Source organism: Zonotrichia albicollis, chromosome 8 (assembly GCF_047830755.1).
Source record: "Zonotrichia albicollis isolate bZonAlb1 chromosome 8, bZonAlb1.hap1, whole genome shotgun sequence".
Lineage (NCBI taxonomy): Eukaryota > Metazoa > Chordata > Aves > Passeriformes > Passerellidae > Zonotrichia > Zonotrichia albicollis.
The window spans coordinates 41,890,859-41,903,535 of NC_133826.1; the positions used below are offsets into that span (position 1 = coordinate 41,890,859).

Genomic DNA, 12,677 nt, shown 5'->3' on the forward strand with positions numbered 1-12,677 from the left:
TTTCAATCAAAACAAATGCACCTTTTATTGCATACCCATAGCAAATGTAACAGAAGGATTAGAAAGGCGATAAAGGACAGAGAGAGAGAGAAAGGAGGGTTGGGTTGGGGGAATAGCTGCCACAAGGGAGATGAAATCCTCGTGGTCTGGCCAATAGATCCATCTGGTCACGTCGGGGATAATCTCAAAGCCTTTGGTTAACTCAGGGCTCTTTTATAATCTACCGCAGGGAGGGGAGCAGGACGGCACATGGAGGGCACAGTGGAGAATAAATCCATTGGGAACAGGCACAGACAGTCCAGGTCTGAACAGCAAAAACCGGTGCCAGCAGTGAGCAGGGCCCGTTGTTTCAGGACTGGTTCCTATGGGAAACATCCCGCTTCCCATGGCAGACATCCCGCTCCAGTCAGGCCAGCACCTCTGGGTTAGAATTTGAAGGGTCTCAGTCTCAGTCCTTGGGGAGGGCTTCAATCTCTGTCCTTGACTGTGGTCGTGGGGCAGATGAGGGATCTTTGGACTGTGTCCTACAGAATGACATCCCAAAGCATAAAAAATTTATGCATTTTTCCAATAAATTAAATGTAATGAATTAATATATGATAACTATGTTTTCTTGTTTATAATAGTATTATTCTATATTTGTATTACCAAATTTTAATTTTTATATTAAAAAACCATATTTTTTTGCAAGCAAAATATTTATTGGTCATTGGTTCTAAGTAACACAATTCCCTTCATCAATTCATTAACCAGTGTGCTATTGATTTTTCTATCTTTATGGTAATTAGTCCTATTTTCAATCCTTTTGTCATCTTTTTTTCATTTTCACAGAATGGGTAAAAGGGGCCACTTCGGGGTCCATGGAGAACTTTCTGGGGCACGTTTGTGGCAGTTTTGGGTCTGGGGAGGGAACTCAGAGAGAACTTAGGGTCTGGAGGACACTTGGGGGAGCCGGGTGGGCACTTGGAGGGGCACTCAGGGATTCTGAGGGACAGTTCGGAGTCCGGGGCAGCACTTGGGGGTCCAGGGGGACCCGTGGAGGTCAGGGAGGGGAATTTGGGGCCCTTAGGAGTCCGGGCGGGCCCTTGGAGGGCTCTGATGGGGCTTTCAGCGGCGTGGAGATTGATGGGAGTTGAAGGCGCAAGTCTAATACAGTTTAACCGAGCCGCGGAGCATCATGGGAGTTTGAGGCGCAGCTGCATTGGCTCCCAGTGGAGGCGCAGGGCATGACGGGAGATGAAGTCCCGGCTGGAACAGCACTGGACATGCGCCGCGGAGCATGATGGGAGCCGTAGTCGCGGAAGTGGCTCCAGCCCTTGGTTTGGGGGTCCGGGAAGGGTCCTGGCTGACACTTCTGCGCCCGAGCCGTGACTTGAGATCCTCGGGTAAACATAAACTGTTCGGGAGCACTTGCGGGGAGCTCCGGGAGCTCTAACCGGGCTCTTTAGGGCGGGGGGCTCGGCAGGAATTTTAGGCGCGGGACTGTTCTGAGCGGCTCTGGGGCCGCGGCGGGGGAGAGGAGATGAATTCCCAGAAGTGGCTGTACCGGGCATCTGTGGGGTCGGGAGCACTCAGGGGGTCCGGGGACGCTTTTGGGGGCTCCAGAATGGGCGCTGAGGGGGCATTGAGGGATCCTGGAGGGTCTGGCGGACACTTAATGAATGGACAAAGCAGTGGCGGGTCCCGGGGTTCTGTGGAGCGCGGGGCATGACGGGCGTTGTAGTCCCGGCTCCAAAGAGGCTCAATGGGGCCGCGGGGCATGACGGGAGTTGCAGGCAAAAAAAAAAAAAAAAAAGAAGTGGGGCCAATATGAGACACCGCTCCCGAGATCCTAAACCAGGCGCTGATTGGCTTTGGGCGGTGATGGGCGGGAGTCTCGGCAAATGGGATGCGGTGAAGACGGGAACATTCAACATCTCCAGTCGCTCCCAGTAGAGCCCAGTTCTTCCCCAGTACAGACCAACACAACCCCAGTACAGCCCAGTTCATCCCAAGTAGAACCCAGTACAACCCCAGTGCCTCTCCTGTCCCTCCCAGTACAGCCCAGTCCCTCCCAGTTCCCCCCCAATATCATCCACAGGATACCCCAGTGTCCCCAGTCTTCCCCGCAATGGCCCCATTGTCCCCAGTATGTCCCAGTCCTCCCCAGTGTCACTCCCAGTATGTCCCAGTGTCTCCCACAGCGTTCCCAGTGTTCCCCAGTATGTCCCAGTCCTCCCCAGTGTTTCCAAGGACAGTTTCATTTCTCACAGTGGCCGTGGCAGCCAAACCCAGCAGTGGGGTCAGTGCAGTGCCCATGGCCACAGCCCCTGGCAGTGCCCAGTGCAGCTTGGGCTGATGATCCACCCTCACAGCTGGCCCAGGACAGCTCTGCAGTGCCTTTGGTGGCACCTGGGGCTGGCACACACCTGAGCAGTGTGTCTGTTTGCAGTGGGGAAACTCAGCAGTTTGAGATTGCTGCAAAAAGTACAAAAAGGGAAAACCCCTCTTAGGCTGGGTGCAGCCAGCTCTGCTAGCACAGCAGGGCCCAGGGGAGTGAGGACAGACAGGATGGGGCTGGGCAATGTGGAGCAAGGTTGTCCACACTGGGTCAGAGCTCCAGGCACAGCTTCTGTGAGCAGGCCAGAGCTGCTGAGGAGAGACCCTGGGTCAATATCAATCACAGAATGCTGCAATCACCTCTGCTCTAAAGAGAAATTTGATCAAAGACACCCTTTAAAAAAGGAATGTATATTTTATTACTGCTCTTTGAAATCTTTCTCCATAACTGGACTAGGAAAACTTTAATGACCCTCTCAGGGCTTTGCTGTTGTTTACATCAGACTCAGTCCTTGAGAATATATTGAAGAAACTTCTCAAGAACTCAAAGTTAAATTTAAACTCCAAATTTTCTTGAAGTTTTAATGGGTCCCACAGAGGGACACCACTGGGAAAGTGTCCCCAGGTTCCAGCTAGAGCAGAACACTGGAGGCAGGGATGACAGCTGGGGACAAAGAAGGCAAAGGTGTCTCTGGTGCTGAGCAAACCTGGATGTGTTTCAGGAATGCCAACGGCCAAGGCCTGAGCCCCAGCCCCTGGCCAGGCAGATCCTGTCCCTCCCTCCTTGCTCAGGGCTCTTCCCGGGATGGGCACTGGCATGTGGGGATGTGCAATGCCAGGGACAGGAGCATGGGGCGGCCCCTGCCAGGCTGCTGAGCAGGGACAAGGAGGCAATGAGGCCCCAGGCCTGCAAGGGTCACTTGTCCCCTCGTGGCCTCAGGCCCAGGCCCAGCAGCCATGGCCGAAGTGCTGCCCAAGGTGGCTCTGGCAGGGCTGTCTTGCAGCTGCTGCCCATCCCTGTGCCCTGTGCAGCCCAGGCTGTTCCACGGTGTCCCTGCCCTGCGCCTCTGTCCCTGCAGGCTGTCGGCATCCCCGGCTGCCCCACCTGGCTGGGCCCTTCCTTTGCTGACAGCTCTGCCTCCTGCCTGCCCCTGCCTGCCCACACAGAGCCTTGGGCTGATACCAAAAGGGTTCATTCAGTTTTTACTGTGCCTGTGAACTTTCAGCACAGGAACAAGGCATGCAGGGGCTGCTTTCCCAGCAAGGATGGTTGGAGGGAAGATGAAGACATCTGGCTGAAGGGTGCAGGGATAGAGAAAACAAGGACTGAATCTGGGAACTTGGGGTGTGATTTATGGAAATGGGTAAATTGTAATTCACATTTAGTGACTGTATATAAACAACACACTGGTAGGATTACATTTCCATGTGATGTTGGGAGTTATCCCTCACTACAGCTCAGGCCTGAGTAAATGATACCCTCTGAAATAGCAAATGAGAGCAGCTCTGTGCTGAGTGGAGTGGAAACTGAGGATAGCAGAGGAGACCTGGGAGGGATTGAAGGGAGGTTTCAGAGATGGTGGATCATTTTAGCATAATAGAGAACAGCCAGAGAAAGAAAGAATTAGTGCAATGGGCAGATAGGGAAAACAGACAGGACCCAAACAGAAAGGAATTTCCCTGCCAGGGCAGGGCTGTGTTGCAGAATGTCCCCCAGAAGGAGCCTTTGTGTGGGCAGGCAGAGGCAGGCAGTCATGGTCCTCAGTGGGAGCCATTAAAACTCCAAGAAAATTTGGAGTCTAAATTTAACTTTGAGTTCTTTAGAAGTTTTTTGAAGACACTGTCAAGGACTGAGTCTGATGTAAACAACAGCAAAGCCCTGGAGAGTCATTAAAGTTTTCCTAGTCCAGTTATGGAGAAAGATTTCAAAGAGCAGTAATAAAATATACATTCCTTTTTTAAAGGGTGTCTTTGATCAAATTTCTCTTTAGAGCAGAGGTGATTGCAGCATTCTGTGATTGATATTGACCCAGGGTCTCTCCTCAGCAGCTCTGGCCTGCTCACAGAAGCTGTGCCTTGAGCTCTGACCCAGTGTGCACAACCTTGCTCCACATTGCCTAGCCCCATCCTGTCTGTCCTCACTGCCCTGGGCCCCGCTGTGCTTGCAGAGCTGGCTGCACCCAGCCTAAGAGGGGTTTTCCCTTTTTGTACTTTTTGCAGCAATCTCAAACTGCTGAGTTTCCTCAGTGCAAGCAGACACAGTGCTCAGGTGTGTGCCAGCCCCAGGTGCCATCGAAGACACTGCAGAGCTGCCCTGGGCCAGCTGTGAGGGTGGACCATCAGCCCAAGCTGCACTGGGCACTGCACTGACCCCACTGCTGGGTTTGGCTGCCACGGCCACCGTGAGAAATGAAACTGTCCTTGGAAACACTGGGGAGGACTGGGACATACTGGGGAACACTGGGAACACTGTGGGAGACACTGGGACATACTGGGAGTGACACTGGGGAGGACTGGGACATACTGGGGAACACTGGGAATGCTGTGGGAGACACTGGGACATACTGGGAGTGACCCTCGGGGATACTGGGACACACTGGGGACAGTGGGGCCATTGCTGAGAAGACTGGGGACACTGGGGCATCCTGTGGATGTCATTGGGATGAACTGGGAGGGACTGGGAATAAACTCAGGTGTATAGGGAGGGACTGGGCTGTACTGGGAGGTATTGGAGGGGCACTGGGCTCGTACTGGGTTCTACTTGTGATAAACAGGGCTGTACTGGGGTTGTACTGGTCTGCACTGGGGATGAACTGGGCTGTACTGGGAGGGACTGGATAAGTTGAATGGGCTGTTCCTGCCTCTACCGTATCCCATTTGCCGAGACTCCCGCCCATCACCGCGAGCAGCCAATCAGCGCCAGAAATCGGAGACTCGGGAACGGTGCCTACAGTAGCCACAACTCCCGTCATGCCCTGCAGCCTGATTGAGCCCCATTGGAGCCGGGACTACAACGCCCGTCATGCCCTGCGCTCCACAGAACCCCCGGTATCCGCTACCCCTTTGTCCCTTAAGTGTCCCCCAGACCCTCCAGGATCCCTCAATGCCCCCTCAGCGCCCATTCGGGAGCCCCCAAAAGCGTCCCCGGACCCCCTGAGTGCTCCCGACCCCACAGATGCCCGGTACAGCCACTTCTGGGAATTCATCTCCTCTCCTCCCCGCGGCCCCAGAGCCCCTCAGAACACAGTCCCGCGCCTAAAACTCCTGCCGTGCCCCCGCCCTAAAGAGCCCGGTTAGAGCTCCCGGAGCTCCCCCCAAGCCCTCCCGAACCGTTTACGTTCCCCCGAGGATCTCAAGTCGCGGCTCGGATGCAGAAGTGTCCGCCAAGTGCCTTCCCGGACCCCCAAACAAAGCGCTGGAGTCACTTCCGGGACTTCGGCTCCCATCATGCTCCGCGGCGCATGTCCAGTGCTTTTCCAGCCGGGACTTCATCGCCCGTCACGTCATCCGCCCCTCTAAGAGCCATTGCAGCTGCGCCTCGAACTCCCGTGATGCTCCACGGCTCCGTTAAACTGTATTACACACCCCCCTCCTGCGCCTACAACTCCCATCACCCCCCGCGCTCCAGCGAGCCCCGTCAGAGCCCCCCAAGGGCCCGCCCGGACCCCAAAGGGTCCCAAATTCCCCTCCCTGACCTCCAAGCGCCCCCCTGGACTCCCAAGTGCTGCCCCGGACCCCGAACTGTCCCTCAGAATCCCTGAGTGCTCCTCCAAGTGCCCACTCGGCTCACCCAAGTGTCATCCAGACCCTCAGGTTCTCTCTGAATTCCCTCTCCAGACCCAAAACTGCCCCAAATGTGCCCCAGAAATGCCTCCACGGACCCCAAAGTGGCCCCTTTTATCCTGTCTTTGAAAATGATAAAAAAGATAACAAAAGGATTTAAAATAGGACTGATTAGCATAAAGAAGGAAAAATCAATAGCCACACTTCTCAATGAATTAATGTTGGGAATTGTGTTACTTAGAACTAATGACCAATAAATTTTTTGCTTGCTGAAAAGCTGTGGATTTTTAGATATAAATATTAAAATTTCTTATTACAAATATAGAATAATAGTATTATAAATAAGAAAAATAGTTATAATTTTCCTAATTTCAAAACTTATATTTTTAAGGGGAAATGCATAATTACTACTATGTTTTGGGATGTCAGTCTGTTAGAGATGGTCCAAGATCCCTCATCTGCCTCACAGCCACCGTCAAGGATGGAGATTGAAGGCCTCCCAAGGACTGAGACTGAGACCCTTCAAATTCTAACCCAGGGGTGCTGGCCTGACTGGAGCGGGATGTCTGCCATGGGAAGTGGGATGTTTCCCATAGGAACCAGTCCTGAAACAATGGGCCCCGCTCACTGCTTGTGGGATCTCAGGATTTGAGTCCTGGGATGCAAGGCCCCCGAGACCACCCTTGGGGGGCCCGGGAGTCCTGGAATGTTGCCAGAAGTGTCTGGTGGCAGGACTTTGACCCTACACGGGAGACGACACCTTTATGAAGATAAGAGGGCCTCACCGGGGTGAAGGGTGGAAAGATTAGCTAATTAGAGGGTAAGAAACAGGGTTTAGGATTTATGTACAGGGGGGTTTAGAGGAGTAAGATGGAGGAATTGGGGTGTGTCCTGCCCTCCTTCTTCTTCCTCCTCTCCTCCATCTTCTTTGGCCACGGTGGCACCTTTGGATTGGTTATTACTAAGAGTACACCGAGTTATAAGAATAGATGGTATTGGGGAAAAATGATAAATATTGTATACGTAACTAGGGGTATAAAGATACGTGGCGGTCCGTGGGACGGCACAGTGTGCCCATGGCTGACTGCTGAGCGGATCTTTGTTAGGCTGAAAGAACATTTTTTAGATAAACAATTAATAAACATAAAACCAGAAAGAAGAACTGAAGCCTCTTCTCGTCCTTCGATACGCGGGCTGCTCAAGGCCACCCCCGGGCCTTTCAGGCCCCTCAAACAGCCGAGATAAACAGGACAACTGCTGGCACCTGGTTGTGCTTTTCAGACCTGGACTGTCTGTACCTGTTCCCAATGGATTTATTCTCCACTGTTCCCTCCATGTGCTGTCCTGCTCCCTCCCGGCGGTAGATTATAAAAGAGTTAACCAAACGCTTTGAGACTCTCCCTGACATGACCAGACGGATCTATTGGCCGGACCACGAGGATTTCATCTCTCTGTTGGCAGCTATTCCCCCCCTGCTTTTCTCTGTCTCTCTATCCTTTATCTCCTTTCTAATCCTTGTGTTGGATCTGCTGTGGGCACTCAATAAAAGGTGCATTTGTTTTGGTTAATACTGAAATTCCCCTGCTGTGTGTCTTTGCACCCTGAGATCAGTGAAACGAACCATCGTGACCCCCCTTGTACCAGGGGATGGTGACACGGCCTGATGGGGTTGCTGCCCACTGCGTGTGAACGTGATCTCCTTGGTGGCGACTGCACTGCTTCATCTGCTCTTGCCTTCTGGTGTCCCTATTCCAGAATTGCCTGTGCCACCTTCCTTTCTTATATTGTGGTTCTCTGCAGTTCCTTCAATAGTCAGCCCTTCCTAAGTTCACTCTTGGAATAGGGGATTATCACCTCCCCATCATAGCGAGTGCATTCGAATGCACTTGAATGCATTTTGCCTGCATTCAAAATATGGTCCCTGTTTTTGATTCACTGTGGAATTTCTGTTTGTATTTTCTACCTCTGTCCAGGCTGGGATTGAAGGTACTTGAGATGATATTTGGCATTCAGATTCAGGTGGTTTTTGTTTCTCATCAGTGACGCAGCCTCACAACCATAATTTCTGCAGCCTTTTATCTAAGGCACAAAATGGCTCACTGTCTCTTGTTACAAGGCCTGGATGGTACCAAGGAGACCATGGTGATACTGAGGATCCAAGGAGACCGTGGTGACACCATGGACACTCATGGAACCATGGGCGTTGTGACACAGCAAAGCTTCATGGAACCAAGGAGTCAATTGTGACTCTACCAAACCTCATGGAACCAAGGGCCCATTGTGGCACTGAGGAACTTCAGGGAACCAAGAGTCTCTTGTGACACAGGGGGTACTCATGAAACCATGGAGACCATTTTGAAACTTCAAGGCCTGATGGAACCAAAGGGTCATTCTGGCACTTCTGAGCCTTGGAACCAAGGAGACCACAGTGACACAGTGGGGCTCTGTGGAACCAAGGGGCCATGGTGACATTGTGGAGTGTCATTTAACCAACTGTCCACGGTGACACTGCAGGGCCTGATGGAATCATGGGCACCATTGTGACGCTACAGGGTGTCATGGAAGCAAGGGCCCATTGTCACACTGTGGGGCCTCTTGGGATCCAAGGGCAGTTGTGATACCATGGAAATTATGGCAAGTGTGGCACCATGAAACCAAGGAGACCATTGTGACCCTACAGGACCCCATGGAACTAAGGATTCATGGGACGGTGCAGGACACATGGAACCGAGGGGCCATGGTGAAGCTGTAGAACCAAAAGAGCCCATTGTGACACTGGGCCCCCAGGGATCCAAAGGTCCATTTTGACATTGCAGGGCCTCATGGAATCCTGGAGACCACTGTGAAACTTTGGGGCCTGGTTGAATGAAGTGGCCCTGCAGGGCCTGATGGAACCAATGAGACCCCATAGAGCCGAGGGTCCATTGTGACCCTGTGGTACCAAGGTGTCGTGGGTTGACCCAGGCCAAATGCCAGGCATCCATGTGGGCTGCTCACTCACTCCCCTCTGCAGCTGGACAAAGAGAATTTAATAAAGGGTTCATGGGTTGAGATAAGGACTGGAGGAGATCACTCATCAAATACTGTCCTGGAAAAACAGGCTTAGCTTAGAGATGTGAAATTCATTTATTACTAACAAAGTCAGAGCAGGAAAAGGGGAAATAAAATAAGCCACTCAGCTCCCTCCTTCCAACTCTACCTCCTACCCCAGCAGTGCAGGGAGACAGGGAATGGGGTTATGGCCAGTTCATCACCCATGGCTTCTGCCCCTGCGCAGGGAGAGCAGTGGTTCCCCTGCTGCACCATGGGTCCCTCCCAAGGGAGACGGTTCTGCAGGAGCTTCTCCCATGTGAGTCCATTTCAGGGGCAGCAGCCCTCTGCAAACTGCTGCAGTGTGAGTCCATGCCAGGGACAACAGTCCTTCCCAAACTGCTGCAGCATGGGTCACTCTTCCAGGGGGTGCATTCCTCCAGGGACAGGCTGCTCCAGCCTGGGAGCAGGGCCCCTCTCTCCATGGCTCTGCTGCAGGGTGCCTCGGTCTCCAGGGCCTGGAGCACCTCTTGCCCCTCCTTCTGCACTGACCTGGATGTGTGCAGAGTTGTTCTTCTCACATGTTCTCCCTCTGCTCTCCTCTGACTGGAGTTAAAACTGCACCACAATCTCTATTTTGATTTCTTTTTCAATCTCTTATCACAGAGGCATTGCCACCATTTGTAACTGGCCCAGCCTTTGCCAGCAGCAGGTCCATCTTTGAAGCCAGCAGGAATTGGCTGTGCCAGACACAGTGGAAGCTTCCAGCAGCTTCTCACAGGAGCCATCCCTGTGCCCCCTGTGAAATACAAAGCTGTGTTTCGTGTCAGGTACATACAGGCATCGTGGTATTTGTGATTGTAATATGGGTGGAAACCGACCATGGGACAGTTATATAGACAATTCTAATAATTACTGAGGAAAGTAAAGCACGGAATAAGGCCTTTGAGCCTATCCTTTGTTCGTAATTAACCTTTATAAGTCTTAAGTTGATTTAGGAGCATTTGAATTAAAGCTTTAAGGATGTTGCTTTTTGACAGGAACTTTCTGCTTGTAGTTAAGCCTGAAAGCGTTTTGCAATAATAACCTTTTGAAGTATAATTTAGAATATTGCTTGTAGTAAGGATCTTTGAAACTATAGCTTTAGAATATATAAAAGGAAACATGCTTATCTCACACCTTAAAAAAACAGCGAAAAGCAGCTTGTGAAAGGAGGATGAACATCAACTCAAGGATTAATAGTTTCAACCAAGCGGGGCTGGACATCACTGTTATGAGGTTTATAGTCCTTGCATTGAAAAGGTGGACCCACATCTGGAGAGCTGGACCACACCGTCAGGGAGACTTCTTCCTTCTTTCAGAAATCGAACCACTAGCATCTGGGGATACTCCTTCCTGGGATACATCCTGAGAAAAACTAAATCACAATAGGTATAGAATTGTGTTGTAAAAATTGAGAATAGAAACTGCTGATGAGTAAAAATTTGGAATAGAAACTGCTGAGAAAGCTGATGAGTGCCCCTATAAATACCTGTAAGCCTCAACAATTGGTGTGCTGTCCTAGGGAAAACTTCCTCCACTGTACCCAGTGCTTTATTGCTCCTACTTTACCATATTACGTAATAAATTGATTGCTGCTTGAATATCGGCCTAGTCTCATTTATAACAGAATCCACATCAGCTCAGGCTGGGTTGGGCAGTGGCCGCTCAGTTCCATGGACTGGACACGGCTCTGGATGCTTCCCTTGGAGCAACTGCAGAGGGGGAACGCTGGGGCTGTCACTGTTTGGGTGTGACACACAGGGCAGTGCTGGGGCTGTCACCGCTGGGGTGTCACACACAGACAGGGGAATGCTGGGGCTGTCACTGCTGGGTTGTCACACAGGGGACACTGGGGCTGTCATCGCTGGGGTGTCACACACAGGGGAATGCTGGGGCTGTCACTGCTGGGTTGTCGACACAGGGGACACTGGGGCTGTCATTGCTGGGGTGTCACACACAGGGCAACACTGGGGCTGTCACACACAGGGGAACGCTGGGGCTGCCCCGCTCCTGCTCTATCCCCATCAGCCCTGCCAGTGCCTCAAGGGGTCACAAAGGCTGAGCCAAAGGGTGAGAATTGCAGGAGGTGCTGAGCTGGGAGGGACCCATTACAATCATTGAGTCACAGAATCGCAGAATTACTGGGTTGGAAGAGACCTTCAAGATCATCGAGTCCAATGCAGCCCCAACACAAACTCAACTAGACCATGGCACCCAGTGCCACATCCAATCTTTTTTTCAACACATCCAGGAATGACTCTACCATCTCCCCAGGCAAACCAATCTAATACTTTATCACCCTATGTGTCGAAAACTTTTTCCTAATATCCAACCTAAATTTCCTTTGGCACAACTTAAAACTCTGTCCTCTGGTTCTGTCAGTTGTTACCTGGAGAAAGAGACTGACCGCCACATGGCTACAACCACCTTTCAGGGAGTTGTAGAGGGATAAGGTCACCTCTGAGTCTCCTTTTCTCCAGGCTAATAAACCCCAGCTCCCTCAGCCACTCCTCACGGGACTTGTGCTCCAGACCCCTCACCAGCTTTGTTGCCCTTCTCTGGACATGCTCCAGCCCCTCAGTGTCCCTCCCAAATTGAGAGCCCAGAACTGGACACAGCAATCAAGATACAGTACAGGGGAAGAATGCCAGGTACACCAGTTCCAAGTGCAAGGGAAGAATGGCCTCCCTGTTCCTGCTGGCCACACCATTCCTGATCCAGGCCAGGAGCCCTTGGCCTTCTTGGCCACAAGGGCACACTGCTGGCTCATATTCAGCTGCTGTTGACCAGTACCCAAAGGTCTCTTTCTGCCTGGGCACTGTCCAGCCACACAGGCCCCAGCCTATAGCGCTGCAGGGGGTTATTGTGGCCAAAAATGCAGGACTGGACACTTGGACTGATTAAACTTCATCTTATTGACTCTGCCTATCCCTCCAATTGTTCCAGGTCTCTCTGCAGAGCCCTCCTACCTTCCAACAGACGGACACACACTCCAAGCTTGGTGTCATCTGCAGATTTACTAATGAAAGGCTCAATCCCCTAATCCATGTCATCAATAAAAATATTGAACAGAGCTGGCTCCAGCACAGAGCCCTGAGGGACAGCACTGGTGCCTGGCTGCTAGCTGGGTACAGCACCGTTCACCACCACTCTCTGGGCCCATCCAGCCAGTTCTGAGCCCAGTACAGAGTGCTCCTGTCCCAGCCCTGGGCTGCAGCTTTTCCAGGAGTGTGCTGTGGTAGACAGTGCCAAAGGCCTTCCTGGAATCCAAACAGACACATCCACAGCCTTTCCTGCATCCACCAGGAGGGTCACCTGGTCATAAAAAGAGACCAGGTTGGTCAAACACGACCTTCCCCTCCTAAATCCCTGCTGGCTGGATCTGATACCCTCGGCCATCCTGTAAGTGCTGGGTGATGACACTCACTATAAACTGTTCCATTGCCTTACTGGGTACTGAGGTCAGACTGACTGGCCTATAATTACCAGGATCCTCCTTACCA

The 12,677-nt window shown here is 51.9% G+C and overlaps 1 long non-coding RNA gene across 1 annotated transcript; it reads right to left on the reverse strand.

Moving 5' to 3' along the window:
• On the reverse strand, positions 1–5,742 carry LOC141729913 (uncharacterized). Its single transcript, XR_012581477.1, has 2 exons — positions 5,650–5,742; positions 1–524 (listed from the first exon to the last, which is right to left on the reverse strand). It is a non-coding gene; the product is annotated as an uncharacterized LOC141729913 (long non-coding RNA).
• Positions 5,743–12,677: the final 6,935 nt, after the last annotated feature.